The sequence below is a fragment of the Dermochelys coriacea genome, chromosome 6 (assembly GCF_009764565.3).
Source record: "Dermochelys coriacea isolate rDerCor1 chromosome 6, rDerCor1.pri.v4, whole genome shotgun sequence".
NCBI classification, from domain to species: Eukaryota; Metazoa; Chordata; order Testudines; family Dermochelyidae; genus Dermochelys; species Dermochelys coriacea.
The window spans coordinates 38,899,218-38,914,736 of NC_050073.1; the positions used below are offsets into that span (position 1 = coordinate 38,899,218).

At 39.6% G+C, this 15,519-nt stretch overlaps 1 protein-coding gene and 1 long non-coding RNA gene across 2 annotated transcripts in view; both read right to left on the reverse strand.

The window, feature by feature from the left end:
• The window catches only part of METTL15 (methyltransferase like 15), a 226,270-nt gene that overhangs the window by 76,649 nt on the left and 134,102 nt on the right, over window positions 1–15,519 (reverse strand). The window lies entirely within an intron of this gene.
• LOC122460522 lies at window positions 298–13,916 on the reverse strand. The gene is made up of 3 exons (XR_006281881.1): window positions 13,152–13,916; window positions 3,431–3,458; window positions 298–1,367 (listed from the first exon to the last, which is right to left on the reverse strand). It is a non-coding gene; the product is annotated as an uncharacterized LOC122460522 (long non-coding RNA).

Sequence of the window (15,519 nt, forward strand, 5' to 3'; positions counted from 1 at the left end):
AAAAAGACTATAATCATATTAAAAAACAAGTTTTAAAGTATGATAAAAAAATCAGTTTAATAAATAGGATAGGGAAGTAGCAGAGTTTTGTTAAAACACACATACACATTTACTTCCAATCAGTTCCACTGATCTGTGGGTTCACCAGCATTTAAGATTGTGTTTCTCACAAACAAAAGGAAGTATTTCTTCACATAATGTACAGTTAACGTGTGGAACTCTTTGCCAGAGGATGTTGTGAAGGCCAAGGCTATAACACGGTTCAAAAAAGAAGAAGATAAGTTCATGGAGGATAGGTCCATCAATAGCTATTAGCCAGGATGGGCAGGGAGACAAAACCATGCTCTGAAGTGTCTCTAGCCTCTGTTTGCCAGAAGCTGGAAATGGAAAATTGGATGGATCACTTAATGATTACCTGTTCTGGTTTATTCCCTCTGCCCTCTCAAGCACCTGGCATTGGCCACTGTTGGAAGACAGGATACTGGGCTAGATGGATCATTGGTCTGACCCAGTATGGCCATTCTTATGATGGTCAAATCATCAGGAAATAAAATAAATGAGCACCTCAAATAACTTTTTAATATTCTTTTGGGAGAAGTTTTATTTTTTAATTAAACAAACAAACATTATCTTTCTTCCATTGCTGCTCCACAGAGGATTGACTTTAACTAACTGTGACAGAACCATTTTTAAACATTACAGGACATGGGATACAATGATTTTTCCCCCCCCAATAGTTCTTTGAAGTTTAGAACAGGTAAAAATGTAAGTGAGAACTGACATTTGCCATTGGAAATTTGAACTGTTTAAATTTAGGAGGATTAAAAGATTATTTGTTTTATAAATGAAAATTGCAATTTAAATTAAGCCTTTTACCTGAAAATTCTAAAGAATGTTTTTCCATGTACTTGTTAAAATATGATCTGTGTCACCATATTTAATATTTCTTCTCTCATTACTGTAAACTTCCTACAGAAAGAAATAAACCACTAAAACAGAAGGTGGGAAGTACAAGAAAATCAGAACACAAATGTGTTTGTGTATTTGGAATCTTCGGTCTAATTCTACAAAGTATTGAGTGCTTCAAGTGCCACTGACTTCAAAGAAAGATGAGGACTCAACTCCTCACAGCATCAGGTTCACTATTCAGGTTTTTGAGATGAGGATAGTGGAAAAGATGATACCAGATGTGTCTGAGGACCTGATCTTCATGGAGAGAGTCCACAGAAATTTTAGAAGTGCCTCTATTACTGATACTAAAAATTAAGTAAAACCATAGTTCATTTTAAGATTTAATAAAAAAAGCCTGACTTGGAGAAGCTGAACATCTGCAGGTTCAGGTCAAATATGAAGTATTGTTTATTGCCCTGAAAGAGAAAGAAAATGGTCTTCAAAGGCAGTCAGTTTAATTTTCCATTAGATGAATCTAGTACTCAGTCTGCTGTTTAAGGTCCTGATTCAACATCTCTTAAAATCAATGGAAACAGTTCCATTGACTCCAGACCCTACGTAAACTTTGATACAGAAGATAACTGTATTCTAGTTCCACAATTGTTTAAACACTTTAGCCTGGGTTGAAGTCCCTGCTATTCTGTCTGTAAACCTCAGATGGGAGCCTGAAATTCAACTAATGAATTCACTCCAATTAACTTCAATTTTTTACATTAACAGAGTAGTTGCGTGTTCCCTCACACGTTCTTACATAAAGCAATTTAAGTGTAAAATCCCTATGATGCCTGCATCACTGATGGGATTGAATGTTGTTTTGAATGGAATATTTAACAAGGTCAGTGATTAAAATGTTAGCACTATATAGGTGGTTGCAGAGTATTATTGTTATTGTCTTATTATTGTCAGAATAAGAAATAGAAGCTTTTACCACTGGAAACAGGAGATTCACCTTCTTCACAATGGGATAAATAGCATTGATTCAAGTCTTAGAAAGTATATCTTAGAATTGTGACATTATTGTAAATGGAAAAGCTATATAGGTCATTTTTAGACGTTTCTAAAGTTTCCACTAATAGGATTTTTCTTTTTTTCTTTTAAATTAAACTTCCTGTTACTATACTCCGGCTTTTGGAAGACTGGTTTCATTGGTGGATGAATATGAAAAGTAGCACCAAACTTTAAATAAATAGAACAAAACAAACCCCAAACCTTCTAAAACATTTCATTTTGAAATTACAGTGTATACAGAATATCTGATGCTGGGGTATAAAGGTTTTATTGAGACTCATTTGGAATGACCTGAATAACTAATTGCCTGGACACCCAGGAGTAAAGCTGCCACCTTAACATGTATGCAATAAATTCTTATATCACACCATGTTATTGTGTATTCTATTTTTAAATGAGAAAATAATGATTTCACATTCATCTTAACATTATACATCTCACCAGTGAGCCTAAGTGTCTCCTTTCAGGGAAAATACACTGCAGTCCAAAAACCAGTTGAAGTATTTGGTTCCAGACAAACAGAAAAAGTTAGTAGCGGGAAAAGCAAACACATTACTCAGCAATATTATGGTTTCCCATGAAAGAGAAAGTTAATTATAAAAATTCTGTCTTTTAAGAACACTAGAGAAGCAGATAATCTCTTTTTAAAGCTTCCTCCCCCTTCTTCCAAATGATAATATAATTTTTGTGGTATAATATCAAGATCTCTCCAGGGGAAGCTATGTAGTATAACATTATTATTAATTATCTTTATTACCAAAGCACCTAAGAGCTCTAGTCATAGGCCAGGACCACATTTTGCTAGGCACTGTATATACACAGAACAAAAAGATGGCCCCTGCCCTATAGATCTTTCATGAATTTTAACTACAATATTAAAATACTAATACTAACTACAATAAGGTAGACACTGGCTAACTGAAACACAGTTATAGTCTCACACGTTGACACCCTCATTAATTTATGTTTTTTAAAAAAATCATCAACACTCTTTTACATACAATGATAAAGACTCTAAGGTAATGTATACTTGTTTTAATAGTTGCTATTGAGAATAACTATTTAAAAAACATTGCTAAAAAAAAAAAGCTTGTGAAGACATAAGTGGCTTGTACTGCAACTGGGCTCAATACACATTTGGGTGCCAAGGGGATTTTCAGAACAGTTTGTTAATCTCATTCAAATCTCCTGAGAACTCAAGGTGTTGAGCATTCAAGGAGGATAGGTCTGGGGCATAGTGAAGGGGCTGGATGTTCAATCAGATTTTTCAAAGGCATTCAGAAGCTCTGACACATCAGGGGCATGACTATCCCACTGGACACTTACTGGTTGCTTTGAACATAACACATACTGGTGGAACACCTCTCCAAACTGATTACCTGCATTCTCTCTTCTGCCCTTACACACAAGAAACAGAAATAGTGATGACAGGCACAAGAGAGCACAAACAGTTAAGGGGCTTGGCTCATACCTCTGGTGGCAAAGGTGAACAATGCAGCCTATAGAAACAGGAAGCACAAACATTTAAAGATAATGATAAGTATGTCTGACAAAGTTTTAGGTATTTTCTTAAGCTTTAAAATGTCCTTAATCTTACAAAGAATCATGAAAATTGAGCAAATCATCCTTGTCTACATGATTCACAAATGGAGCCATCAAATCTAGATTCACCTTTGGTGAACAGAGGAGCTGCATAAATATGCAAAATCTTACAGAATCACAGTGACATTCATACTCATGGTAGTGGGGGAGGATTTAGAAAATGCAATCTGTAGCTTTCCTTCAGGAGACATGAGATTATCTCTTGATTAACCTTTAAACTAGCCCATCCCACCAACCTAAGAGTGCACTCAGGTCCATCATGCGTCAAGTGGAGAAAAGATATTAGTGTGCTCAGCCTTAATTCTACTATCACTTTAAGTTATGTTTAGTGTAATTGATCTTTAAGAAAAGAAAAAATAACATAGTTTATTTCTTTACAAAGAAAATATGCACCTGATATGCTTACAACCCACATTTAGAGTTAACATGTAAAGTATTTTAAGATGCATACTAGTATACATAGCCCTTTTGAATTCCTTCACAAATAAATTACCCTGCACATAATTTACAAGCCTGATTACTCTGCAATTATGTTTTCAAAATGCCAATAGTAATCACTCTGTATTATGAATTGCTTCACATTTAATTTGTTTTGATTTTTACTGTCAGTTTTCACCCTGATCAATCTCTTTTACAAACCCTTGAAAACAGGGAGTTTGTAATAAAAATGAAGACAAAGCCTTGATTACAGTGTCACAAATGACAACACAGTAATTATGCACAGACATTAAACGTTTATACTCAACTCATAGTACTCTGAACTATTTCTGTATTATTTGGGATGAGGTTTATGACAGAAATTATCGTGAGCTAAAAGGAAAATGACAAAACCCCAAATATTCCTTTTTGTTTGAAAAATAGTTGAAATGTCAATTTCAAATGTGAGATTATGATAATTGTCATGGAAATTAGATATCATTATATTATATCTATAGCAGAAGACCGAATGTCTAAGCAGGTTCAAAACTAATTCTATAAATATATCATACATTTTTCTCTATATTCTTTGCAGACCCTTAAAAATGAAACTAATACACAGAAAAATAATCCTAATCTACATAATTTGACTGTCTACACTACACCCCCACAAACTATTTTCCATACTGATTTATAATGCTACTCTAAAAAACCTCAAAATAAGACCACCTTTTACCTGCTACATGCAATTGCATTCCTTAAAGACATTCATATTATTTTACAGACTTAGAAACACTACAATGATTTTATTAAACTGATCTTTTACTAAGGGAAGGAGAGACTGCGGCATAGAGGTAAGAGCAGGAAAATCCCGATTCCTGGATTCTAGTTACAACTCTGACACTGACCTTGGCATGACAATTCAGATAAGTCACTTAATTTTTTTCTGCCCTAGTTCACCTCCCTGTAAAATGTATTTAATACCTACCTATATCTCAGTGCTGCTGTAATTAATTATAAAGTAATTTCAGATCTGTTGGCTCAATGTAAGTTCAAATTGCAGTATACCTGTGCATCGCTATGTAAACCAGCTTCTAAACTCAACAATATTTTCCACAGAATCAAAGCAGATACGAACAGCTCATAAACCTGTGGAATACTCATGCATTTGAGTAGGAAATAGTGCATAGGGAAGGCAGAAAAAGGAAATGCTACTTGCCCTGTGCAATAACTGTAGTTCTTCCCCTGTGGGGAGCCACTACAGGTGCGTATGAGCCTCTCCAACCCTTGACTGGAGATTTCACCTATTTGGCCCATGCACGAGTCCTATGCCTCCTCATGGCAGACATCGAGGCTATATATGAGTCTGCTGGAGAACTGCCCTCAGTTCCTTCTCTACCCATCCTCTTAAGGGACAACCAAAGCAGAGGAGGACAGAGGGCAGCGGAGCACCGATAGGGACACAAATCTTGAAGAACTACAGTTACTGCTCAGGATGAGTAACACTTTTCTCTTCAAGTAATGTCCCTATGGGTGCTCCACTCCAGGTGACTTCCACACAGCATTGCCAGAAGGAGGAGAGGGCTTCAGAGCAGGATCCAGAACTGGAGATGATATTGCAGTGCCAAGTGCTGCACTAAGAAAGGAGTACTTGTGGCACCTTAGAGACTAACAAATTTATTAGAGCATAAGCTTTCGTGAGCTACAACTCACTTCATCGGATGCATTTGAAGTGCATTTGAGCTGTAGCTCACGAAAGCTTATGCTCTAATAATCTGTTAGTCTCTAAGGTACACTAGTACTCCTTTTCTTTTGCGAATACAGACTAACACGGCTGCTACTCTGAAGTGCTGCACTGAATCTGGTTGCAAGGAATAGGGCAAAATGCTTTGAAACGCATGGACTGAAGTGCAAGGAGCAGTTCTACATATCTCAAATGATATCTAGGATATTCTTCAAAAATGCCGTAGATATCACTTGTGATATGGCTGAATGAGCTCTCACCCCCTAAGGGGTTGAGTACCTGCAGACCCATAACAGGTATAGATAGAACCTGATATCCATTTAGAAAGTCTTTGAGTAGAAATGGGAGCCCCCTTAGACCTCTCCACACAGGATACAAAAAGCATAGGTGATCTCCTAAATTGTTAGTCCTATCCAAGTAGAAGGTTAAGGCCCTTCTAACATCCAGAGTATGGAAATAAGATTTTTGCTAAGAACTCCATGGTCTTTGGTACCCAGAGAACTGCAACATTGTGAATGAGTAAGACTTTCGTCTATGGAGGTCCCGTACTTTCGGTCTTTTTATAGGGGGTAGCCCTGGAAATGTGCCATCTCCCCACTAATTCACAGCATCCACAAAGAGGGATTTAAGAATGGGTGGAAAAACAAAAAAAAAGTCACTGTCCTTAGAGGGCATATAATACTTCTTGTTCATCCTTTTGCACACTGGTGGAATAGTTGCCAGCATCTACCATACCATCTTAGATGGATCCAGGAGAGCCTCATTATGGGCAGTGCCACCTGGAGGGTGTGTTGACTGCAAAACATCAAGCAGTTTACGTTGCTGGTCTCTGACACTCTGCAGAGTGTCCGCTATCCTTCTAATGAGATCCTGGAATTGTCTGAAATCATCAGTGATGGAAGGAAGGGGAGGCATAAGTGCTCATCCAGCACTGATGACTAAAAGGGAGTTTCATGGGGTGACTCCTCATTTACCTTAAGTCTAACTCCTCAAACCTCTCCTCCTGCTTTGGAAGGATAGAGGAAGGATGTGGAGCCCTGGTATCCAGCCAGGATGGTACTAGTGGTTTGTTGAACTGTTGCTGATAGACAGCCCACATGCCACAAAATGACCATTGTCAGGGTCTCTGGAGGTGAGGGGGTGGTTTACCGGGTTGATTCCACCATGCTTGATGTGCCGAAAGCCCTACTTGGATGAAGGTGGATTCCCAGAGGGGTGTGTAGCAGAATCCCTAAAAGAATTGAGGAAACTTGCTGGGAGTCCTCTTTTTCTTCCTCTACGTCCTCCCATGGGGGGGTAGTCAACGAAGATGGAGGAAAGTCCTGTGCCAGAGAGGGGCCACTCAGAGACTTAAGGTACTGTGGGACGCTTGGTATCCAATAGCAACGGGGACTCTGGTTCATCCAACACCAAGAGAACCTTGTGTAATGGAGTTCTTGAGGTATCAGAAAGTACCTGCGTACTGACGCCATAGCAAAAGTTGCTCTGGCTGGAGCTGACGGTACTAGTATCACTGAGCATTCCACAGGCTTTGTGGGCGTTGATGCTTGCCCTTACTGAGGGTACCACTTGTACAGGCACCCCCGGCCTGAACTATTTGCATTGGTACCGATGGCTGGGTTAAGGCGGGCGACCTGCACAATGGCAGAGCGCAATACTTCAGTGCCAATGATAGAGCCAAGCTCGATGGTACTCTGTGTTTCTCTTTACTGGTGGAGAGTACAGATGTCCTGTTGGAGCAGCGTTTCCTCTCCCTGGAGCTCTGGGGCTTTCAGGCCTGCTACCACAGGAAGACCTCCACAGTATCCTAAGAGACCGGGGACCTGGTCTGATTTGCAGCTGGCTCCTTAGACAAAGAGTCCAAGCTCCTCTTTTTGGGAGTCTTCCCAGAGTGCTTCAAAAGCTTCCTGCAAAACAGACCAGGTCCCCGGTCTCTTAGGATACTGTGGAGGTCAAGGACTCTTCTGTGGTAGCAGGCCTGCAAAGCCCCAGAGCTCCGGGAGAGGAAACACTGCTCCAACAGGACACCTGTACCCTCCACCAGTAAAGAGAAACACAGAGTACCATCGAGCTTGGCTCTATCATTGGCACTGAAGTATTGCGCTCTGCCATTGGTGCAGTCGCCCGCCTTAACCCAGACGTGGCACTGGTTTTGTCTGTGGACAGACTTATGGGATGGTTTTCAGACCTGGATCAGAGGGTGGTTGCAGGGAACATTCCCATTGTTAACTGTCGGAGATTTATCTCCCTGCTCTTCTTAGCCCTGGACGTAAGGGGTAAACAAAAGGAGCACTTTGGGAGATACAGGACTCTCCTAGGCATCAGACACACTTGGAGTATCCATGGCTCTTGACATGGCCTCTCAGCAGGAGAGATAACGTTTGAAGCCTGAGGAACCAGGCATACCCAGCCAGGACAGACAAAACTTCAGGGAAAAGGGAGGGAAAACAGTCCTCTCAGCTAAAATATCCAACCATACTAACACTAACAAATGCTAAGCTAAACTAACTTTTAATAGAAGTGAAGAGAAAGGCTCAAAGCAAGGCGGTAGAGAAGAACTGAGAAGCGTGTTTGCCTTGGGGTCTACCACAAAGAGGTACATGGCGCATGAGCAGGCCGAACAGGCACTGCTAGCTAGAAATCTCCGATCAAGGGACTGAGAGGAGCATGTGCACCTGGTGTGGAGCATCATAGGGACACTACTTGAAGAAGAATTGGTTTTCCGGCTCTGGATATTGTTGGGGGTAGTGGGGTAAAAGTATTTAATCCTAGTACTTTTTTTAAAATCAGAAAACTAACTTTCTCTCCAATATAGTCTGCTTTCCAATTTTTTTAGACCACTGTAGGAATATCACCATAAATGTACTGAAAGTCACCCTCTGTGTGGTCCCCTTTGTTAACAAGAATAGAAGTTAACTGGATTAATTAATTATATTTATAGGCAGTACACTTTGATTGCTTAGTCTCATTATTCAGTCCTTTCCTTTTTTGATATTGTCATCATCTTATTGTGAGCCTTATTATAAATCTCAATAAATTAATTCATTTCTTTTATTCTTTAAAATGGGCATTTGACATAACAGATTCATCTTTACCAGATTTCCTTTTCTGTGGCAAAACTAAAGGTTATTCATAAGAATTTCTGCTGCTTTGAACTAAGGAAGAAGATGCCTGTTAATTTCTTCAAGCCAGTGGGTAATGTTGCTTCCATAATTATAATTATAATTCCATAATCCAATGTGAAATTCATTACTTTGTTACAGTGGGAAAGCTCAACTGATAGTACCAATGATTCCTGGAAAATTCATTCACATGAATGAGTTATGGGTCCTGCTAACTCAAAAGATATGTTAACACATATGCATGTTAATATGCATGCCTTGCTTGGTAATATTATGTACAACAAAAATGTTGGTGGCACAAATGGTGGGTTAACATCCTTGTACGCAGAGGGAACAATTATGTATGATTCAGCTTACTTGATCTTTGTTCATCCAGTCTATAAATTGTAGTTGCTTGAATAAAATTATTCTCTTTCAACAACCTAGCTAATGAATATAATACCTTTTCATGCCCACATTTAGGAATCAACAAGTATCAACTATCTTTTTCTAAGGTGCCAAACCAACAACTTCTGATGCATTTGATACCATGCACATGGGGAATTATTAGTTAAATTGGAGAAGATGGGGATTAATATGAACATCAAAAGGTGGATAAGGAATTGGTTAAAGGGAGACTGCAACGGGTCCTACTGAAAGGCGAACTGTCAGGTTGGAGGGAGGTTACCAGTGGAGTTCCTCAGGGATCGGTTTTGGACCAATCTTATTTAATCTTTTATACTGACCTTGGCACAAAAAGTGGGGAGTGTGCTAATAAAGTTTGCAGATGATACAAAGCGGGAGGTATTGCCAATTCGGAGAAGGATCGGGATATTATACAGGAGGATCTGGATTACTTGTAAACTGGAGTAATAGTAATAGGATGAAATTTAATAGTGAGAAGTGTAAGGTATACATTTAGGGATTAATAACAAGAATTTTAGCTATAAGTTGGGACGCATCAATTAGAAGTAACGGAAGAGGAGAAGGACCTGGAGTATGGTTGATCATAGGATGACTGAGCCTGCCAATGTGATATGGCTGTGAAAAAAAGCTAATGCGGTTTTGGGATGCATCAGGAGAGGCATTCCAGTAGGGATAAGGAGGTTTTAGTACCGTTATACAAGGCACTGGTGAGACCTCACCTAGAATACTGTGTGCAGTTCTGGTCTTCCTGTTTAAAAGGATGAATTCAAACTGGAGCAGGTACAGAGAAGGGCTACTAGGATGAGCCGAAGGAATGGAAAACTTGTCTTATGAAAGGAGACTTAAGGAGCTTGGCTTGTTAGCCTAACTAAAAGAAGGTTGAGGGGAGATATGATTGCTCTCTATAAATATATCAGAGGGATAAATACAGGAGAGGGAGAGGAATTATTTAACCTCAGCACCAATGTGGACACAAGAACAATATGGGTATAAACTGGCCACCAGGAAGTTTAGACTTGAAATCAGACAAAGGTTTTTAACCATCAGAGGAGTGAAGTTTGGAATAGCCTTCCAAGGGAAGCAGTGGGGCAAAAGATCTATCTGGCTTTAAGATTCTACTCAGTAAGTTTATGGAGGAGATGGTATGATGGGATAATGGGATTTTGGTAAGTAATTGATCTTTAAATATTCAGGGTAAATAGGCCAAATCCCCTGAGATGGGATATTAGATGGATGGGATCTGAGTTACTATAGAAAATTCTTTCCTGGGTATCTGGCTGGTGAATCTTGCCCATATGCTCAGGGTTTAGCTGATTGCCATATTGGGGTCGGGAAGGAATTTTCCTCCAGGGCAGATTGGAGAGGCCCCTGGAGGTTTTTCGCCTTCCTCTGTAGCATGGGGCATGGTTGACTGAGGGAGGCTCTCTGTTCCTTGAAGTCTTTGAACCATGATTTAAGGACTTCAATAGCTCAGACATGGGTGAGGTTTTTCATAGGAGTGGGTGGGTGAGATTCTGTGGCCTGCGCTGTGCAGGAGGTCGGACTAGATGATCAGAATGGTCCCTTCTGACCTTAGTATCTATGAATCTATGATGTTTTCCATTCACCATTGATTCAGAGTCAGGGGTTATATAGATATGTCTCCTACTATTACCTTTTACAAACCATTTCAGTAAATAGTGCAGTATCCTTCCTGGCCTAGTTCAAAACTCTATGCATATTAATAATGTTCCAAATCAGGGTTGAAGACTTTTCCTTCACATTAAAACTGAGTGGCCTCCCTTGGAGCTCAATATTATCTTTAGGTGCCCTTTCTTGCAGTTTGTCACAAGTGGGGACCTCAAACAAGTTACTCTGACAGAGTAATTAAGGGACTTAACAGGATGTCTTATTCTGTGCAATGGACTCTCTCAGTTGTTTTATCAAAAATATTTCATAAGAATAAAAACAATGTTTTCCAGAATTTGAAAGGTGACTGCATAATTTTATAGGCCTTACGAGGACTTGGAATGAAACACTATTAAAAGTGATGGTACATGCATCATACCATTCCACTGCTCCATATTTGGAAAGCTCCACCTACTGGTTTTCCAGTCCATATAGTCAAAGCCTATTCATGTTCATTAACTGCTAAGGAGGCAGTTACTCAGTATGAGTGATTACAGGAAAGCAGGAACAAAACATGGAATAGCATCATGGGTATACTTACACAGGGAACTCTGCCATAAATGGGTGAGGGAGCTTGATAGGATTCTGCATGTCAGTTTGCATAGAGCTCTGCAAAATCTAGGGCAGCCCTGTGTTTGCCAACTATGTGGAAGAACTCTTCACTCGGTTGTGGTGCTGTTTCAGGCAGAGTATTCCTAACGCTTCTCTGACTATATATATCAATGAACTAAGCAACTCCCATTCAATGACGTTTCCGACATTACATCAGTCACCAATTTCATATACAGTCACTGGAGGAAGGTGAAAAGGAATGGACACAGAGCAAGAGTCCAGAGAGTGTTCCATTGTCAGAATATGCAAACACTTTGTATCTTAAAATTGCTTTTATCTTCTGCATGCCAGTAAAGCAACAAAATAAAATACTGCTCAATAGAGTAAATAATCATCATTATATTAATATTAGAGATTATTCCTAATATTAAGATTACTGTCACTATTATAATAGTTTCTAAATCTTAGTGTGTTTCGAGTTGTGTGTGTTCAGGCACTTTATGACTTCAGTGAGCTCAGGGCCACAACTATTTCATCTATTTAACAGCCTTATACTGTATTTTTCCCCACCAAGATCCCAAAAAACGAGCTGTACAAAACTCCTTCCACCTAAGTCTCGAGTTTTCATATCAGTATGCATTATTATATTCTGCACTTCTCTAAATTCAAAGTCAGCAACTCACTGGCAGATTTTACTTTTAGTCTTTTGAATTATTCCATATTACACTTGACACAGCTGAGTCACAGAGGCCAAAATCAAATTGAAATGCAATGATGTTTATTATTATGACTTAGAGAAAATAGAATTACCTGTTCATAAACTCAAGGTAATCCATTTTCATGGTCTATGTCACTTATATGTATATCCATATGTTGCAAGGGTAAGAATAGCAGCATTTGTAGCATAAGAATGGTTAGACCAAAAAGGAATAATTTGAACAATAGGCAACTAGACCTTGGACATGGAAGCTACATAATTTAGTTGCAATACTTATTGTAGATTGAAAACGTGATGTGAAATCTTTTGTATATGAAATATGAAAAGAATAAAAACCTAATTGTGTACATAAACCCTCAAAATGCCTCAGGGACTATTTTTACAAGTTTTTGTGCAATTGTCATTTCCTTATTGAAGTGTGAATGATAAGTGTCATAAATGAACTGCCAAAGAAGAAAAATTGCCCCGATTTTAGAGTATATAATTTTGGATGGTAGCATCAAAATGATTTTCTTAGGAGAAAATAAGAGGAAAAATGTATTGGATTAGAGTCTCTCTTACCACAGAGAGCAATATTCTATACAAATTAGCAACCATGATGACTCCAGGTGCTCTGAGAGGGAGGGAGCTGACATTTCAGAAATATACTGGGATGGATACATGGATCTGAGACAATCTGATTGTACCATCCATATCCGGTATGTTCTCTCTGGATGGCAATCTGTTCAGGATGGCGTGTAGTCTGTTGCAAAGCACAGTTATCCGGACCACTAGCACTTGGTAAACACTTCTGGAGGACATTAAACAGCTGAAGAGTAATGTTTTGAATTGATAATGTCTGGGTCATGAAAGAACCTGAGGGACTAATAGGGATGTGTACATATAGGCCTCTTTGAGGCTAAATGAGGATCTTGAGATAGGTGGATTTCGACTTCTGATATTCAGTTTTGTTTTCTCGACTGACCTTCAAACATCTTTTGGATCCATATGGTCTCTCATCCCTCCTGAATATTCAAGACTAGGAAGAGAAGAAACATATTTTTTTTGTTCTCTTTATTCCTTGAGGCTGGTTACCATTGCTTTTACCATCTAAGCACATTTTGTTGGGCTCTTAGACACAGAGCTAGAAAAAAAATCCATTGCGGAAGGGAACTCTAATAGTCTATGGAGTATCTTTTGATGACTATGTCTGAAACCTACCTGTCCAAGAGTGTGGTAGCTGTTTGGGCTGAGTGGCTATGGAGGTGCATGCCTGAACTTCTGTTTTCCAAGATCTGATTCAGAGGGGTCTATAGGTGATCATATTGGTTCCATTGGACTAGTTAAACTTAAAAAAACACTCAAGGCCAATATTAGGAAAAAAAATAATGACCAAAGTCCACAATTCTGATTCTCAGTACTGCATAGAAATAGAAGCACAGTACTATAGCATGATAACTATTTCAATTTATATTACAAAGTAAGGCCCAGACGCCTAATCAGCTTCAGGACCCCGTTGTGCTGAGCACCCAGGAAAACTTACAGTCTACACTAGAAAGTTATACCACTTTAATATACTTCTAATGTTTAAAGCAATACAACACCCCAGTGTAGGGTCAGCTCTACTGATATAAAGATGCTTTATACAAGTGTAGCTATTTCCATACAAGAAGGGAAATAACTATAGTGGAATAAGACACCTTTATACCAGAATAACTGCATCCACATTAGGACTTTTACCAGTATAATTATTTTGTTTTTAGAAAAAAATTACATCCCTGTAGCGGTGTGATACCCGCTCCGGGCTGAGGCCAGCCGGGGAGAGGGCTGGGGCTGTGGGGGAAAAGCCCAGCCTGATGAAGGGAGCAGCCGTAGCTGTGGCCAGCTCAATCAGGCCCAGCTGGCCCCTATAAGAGGCTGTGAGCCAAGAGCCCAGTCAGTCTCCCTCGCCTATAGAGGGAGAAGGACACCCAGATTGGGGAAGGGCCAGAGGAGCTGGGAGCTCCAGCCTGGAAAGCCTCAGGCCTGACTACAGGCTGAACAGGTGCAGGGTTACAGAGGGGCAGCCCATGGGTAGCTGGAGGCAGCAGGTCCAAAACTCCCCTATGATGAGTGGTGTATACACTGCAGTCTGCCCTGATACAAGGGGCTAAGTGGGGACTGGCAGTTAGCCCAGGAACTGAGGTGAGGTGGGATTAGAGGGTGGAGGTTCCCCTGGGTGGGGAGACCCAGAACCTGAGAGTGTGGGGGGACAGGGGGCAGCACCCCAGAGAAGGGGCACCAGGTCTTGAGAGGGACGCGGGGGCCGGCGGTAAGGCAGATCACTGGCCTGCAGAGGGTGGTCTGGTGCTGGATGAGCTAATCCCTACAATGACCAGCAGGAGGCACCGCAGGGGTGAGTCCAAACCTTTACAATCTCTAACTGAAGTAGTTATACTGGTAACACTTTTAAGTTATAACCAGGCCTCAGAAGATAAGCGATGGTACAAAGGGTAGATGAACTAAAATTTTTTTATTATATATAGGTTTTTATATGAATAAATATTTTTCATATATATAAAGTACATTGGTTTGTGATTACTACAGCAATAGATAAATTTAGTATTTTTTCCTTACTTTTCTCTCAGTTTCGTTATTTACAGGTTAGCTGGTTTTCTTTCAGATCACAGCAGAGAGAAGGTATTTCACTGTGTATCTGAGGTCGGCACCAAGGGGAAAAAAAGTATTTGGGTATTTTTAGAATTATATTATGTGAGGAAAAGTTAATCCTGGCTGTTAGTCCACAGTTACACAAGTGACTGGCCATACTGGAAAGGTTTCAAACAACTGTTCAAAATGCTTTAAAAATTCATGAGATCCCTTTTGTTTCAACACTAGGTGAAAAACTTTAATTTGCTTGGGCAAACTTGCATCAAAAACTTTTTCAATTCTGGTATATGTCTAATGGCTTCACTTTCCAGTAATTTAGACAATCTCACTGCATACCTTGTGCCATAGCAGGTTTTAGTATCAGAAATGAGCAGTATGACAAAATGGTAAACTGAAAATCTAGGTATTAATCCTATGACAAATGCTACCAAATACTGGGTTGTTGTTTTTGTCGTTTCACTTCTCTGATTCCACATTTATTCCTCCACCTTGCTAGTATTTAGACAAATGTTCTGTCTCACAATATAATCCATAATTGGAGCTTAGAATGTCCATGATAGTAACGAAAGTCCTGCTCCTGCACGCTGATCCATGTGATTAGACCCCTGAGCTGATTACAGAGCCACACTCATGTCAATATGTGATCAACTAGAAGAATGAGGGCACCTTCACTTAAGTAAAAAAGCTCCTTTTCTGATATTGCC